Consider the following 3747-nt stretch of genomic DNA (forward strand, 5'->3'; position numbering starts at 1 on the left):
GATCGAAGAAACTGAGATAATCATGTGAGGTGGAAGAAGAATTTGCCACATTTAGATTATGAGAATAGTGTGAGCTTTGAAAGGCTATGATACCATGAAAGATTTTGATGTTGTTTCGGTTTCACGTACCAAAAACGATGTTATGTAATTTCAATTTGAGTAATGTTATTTAGCTAACTGTTATAATACCAAGTGTACGTTGTCACCGTCATGTCATCTTATAACATTACTCTTTCAATTTATAAGTTGTACAACTTGATGAGTCTATAATATAAAACAACAGAACTCTTAAAAAATATACAATAGCTAAACATTCATACAACTACATCTGGATAGTTGCAATTGCAGCAAATGAGAAGAATTGATAAGCCCTGAATGTTGCACATTCAAGTCCCTTAACTTGCATATGTGATGCAGCGCAACTTAATTATGGGCTGCAACGAATAACAACAAGAAAATGGATTATACCGCATCGTAGTGGTTAGGTAGACGATCTGTGCCAACCGAAGATGGATTATACTTATTTTTTAATTAGGTATTTTCTTGTTTATTTATAACATACATATAATAAGTTTCTTGATTAAATATGATTAACTATTATTGTGCGAATAGAGATAAAGTTAATACCTTACACTCTCTTTCTTATATTTAAACTCTCATTTATTCCTATGCATTTTCGTTAAAAAACAAATCACAGATATTTTCTTAAGTTACTTTTGATCTTGAAAACTTGATAACAATTCCTAGCAGTTATTGAAATTCGACACCCTCAATATAACCCTATCTACAGGAATTCGTACTATTGTAAATAGTATTTTATTATTGATATATATTGGTATGTAAAAGACCACATCAAAGAATTCAAAAATGTGAATCTGTTACTTTATTTGTGCTTTGACCGTGGAAGTAGCTGTTTAACTCACAGTACCTACTAGCTAGCTAGACCTGAGGTGGGGGCAAAGATTCCCCATCCCCTACTCTTTCCCTGCTTGTGCACCCTTTGTCCTGTTGTAGTTTTCTGGCTTTGAATGTGTTGGGGCTACAAGAGAAGTGCCACATTCATTGTTCTGTTGTAGTTTTCTGGCTTTGAATTAATGCACTGGGGCTTGGACAAGAGAAGTGCCACATTCATTATTCATACATACCATAAGGGACAGAGCCTTGAAAACATCCAAAGCCTCTTCTTGTAGAGATACTTAATTTCGCACTGCTTACGAAAAAGAGTTGGGCAACTTAGGCTATTCAAAGGCCCATGTTATTCTCCTTAATATTGTCCTGGAGCTACATGAAGACTGTTACTGCTGCTGACTTTTCAACCACAATGGTACTAAGGTAGGCACAACTCTACAAAAGTAGCAGATGATAAGTCACAGAATTGACCGCCCATTTAATTAGGGCCGACAATTCTTGATATGACCCATAAACTATATTCATGTCTCGACATGACTCAAATTCGACACACGATATTTATGACTAATAATTTTTGACACGAAATTAACGAATTGGGATTGAAAAGTCAATGTTAAGATTGATATATAGAATCTTATGCACATATCTCGACATGACCTAAACTCCATCTAAATTTAATGGCCTGCATAAGAGAAATCTAGTAGAAGGTAATAATAGGGTTCGTATGGGTTTGGGATTTGGACTTATGAGGCAGCTGTGTAAGGTTGGAGTAGCAGTCCAATAGATCCTGTTTACAGATTGGTCCTGCAATTATTGGGTCTGGATCTGGCATTTCAATGGACTGGACCATCCCCTATCTGTTCACTGTATATTGGTCCCCATGATCTTAAAGTTCATGTAGAAAATCTACTAGACAAGTAGCACTTCTTTTCTTGCTTTAGGTTTCCTTTTCAATTATGAATGTTAATTGCAATGTAGGACCACCAGGGACACTAAATTATTTCTTTTTCTTTTTTTTTTTTTGTTTTCAACTTCTGACGAGATAACTTAACTATACATGTTACTTGGAAGAGATTTGTCGAAAAATATTAAAGTAAATGGGTTAATATTTACCATAGGAAGCCTAAGCCCAAAGGACTTTAATATGATTGTTACATGTTTAGTACTACAATGTTTATCCTCAAGAGTAATTTAATCGGTCAAAAACTACGTCTCATCACATATGAGAATTGACTTCAGTAAAACAGAGGTTTATATGGGGTGCCCAAAGAGGCCACGAAAATGTGACGAAAGGGTGACAGAAAACCCGGAGGAAGATGGAGATGATGGATCGGTTTTAAGGCATCCGATCGAATTTGAATTGAAAGAGGGTCCACACGTAGTAGCGTACAACTGCATATATATTAGTATATGAGAAACACACAGCCCGCTTTAAATGCGGGGCAGACAATATGGTCAGCGACTTTCATGGTCACCCTCTCTCTTCACAGGGGCATGATGTGAAAGCTCAGTCACACATCCCACACTAACCCCCATACATGACCCTACCATTTCTCTCTCCCTGTCTATAGCTCTCTCTCACACCCTACCTGGTAAGAGTTGCATGCATGCACATCATCATATGGTCATCATACCCCCATGCATCTTCTCCTTTCTTTTGGTTGCAGGAAAAACAAAAGCAAAAAAAGAGCTTTGGGAAAAATGCCCTTTTTCTCTCTCTCTCTCGGAGCTTTGTTACTTTTTTTTTTGAAGCTCATCAATCATAAAGCAATCGATTACAAAATCATTTCCTCTCCTTTCACATCATTACCATCTTTTCCGTTCTGCCAAAAAAGTCCTGCATTCTTCTGCCCCCATCCCATTTATTACTCTCTTTTCGAGGAATGGGCCACCTAGGGTTTCCACACCCCCCTCCCCCTCCCCCTCCCCCTCGTCTAACCTCTCACGTATTCATATGTCAATTTCAAAGCGTACAACTTTGTTCCATGTGTCAATCAATAACTATTTACTACACTAATAATCACTCCCCTTTGCATGAAATCCATGTGCTTACACTCCCACAACCGCGCGTGATCTCTTTTACAGGACAAGGATAATAGGAAATTCCTGGTTTTTACAGAGATGCGTTTTCTGACTCCTTGCATTTTCAAAACCAATCTGTTTTCCCAAACATATTTTTTCTTGCTTGAAAAGATATTTATGTCAAAGTAAATGGAGGATTTAAACTCATCATACCTATGGAAGGGACATTTCAACAGATTTTATATGAAAAATACTAGGCTTATTACAAATAAATTTTATAAAAAATCTTTTACAAACGCTAGTCATGGAGGAGGGAAGAGCACTCCTCCGCTCCTCCCCCATCCAAATAACATTTTCCCAACTTCCTCTTGGTTCCTCCTTTCCCTTTAATTTTTCTTTAGCCTTAACAAAACTTTTGCAACCTCTTCATCCACAAAAGTCAAGTGCCCCTCCTCCACTATCACCGACCAACTCCCTCTCCACCGACGTCCCTAGCTGCAGGGCGTGTGTGGCAAGCACCACCAAGTGGCATGCATGGGTTACAAGCGCCAATGCCACTTTTGGCTCCTTCCGATAGATCTAACGATTCTCTACCTTGGCCTGCTTCTCTAGCTAGCCCCTTTCTTGTGGAGCTCTTTTGTTAGCAAATAAAATATTACCATGGGCCGCTACCACTAGCATCAACAACTTTTCCATTTACTCTTTCTACCTTGAAGATCCTCTTCAGGGCTATAGAATGAATTGTTAAAATAGATTGTGTTATTTATTTATTTATTTTTAATATTTGTTTCAATTGTATGTAATTTTATTCAAGGG

The sequence above is a fragment of the Corylus avellana genome, chromosome ca5 (genome assembly GCF_901000735.1).
Source record: "Corylus avellana chromosome ca5, CavTom2PMs-1.0".
NCBI classification, from domain to species: domain Eukaryota; kingdom Viridiplantae; phylum Streptophyta; class Magnoliopsida; order Fagales; family Betulaceae; genus Corylus; species Corylus avellana.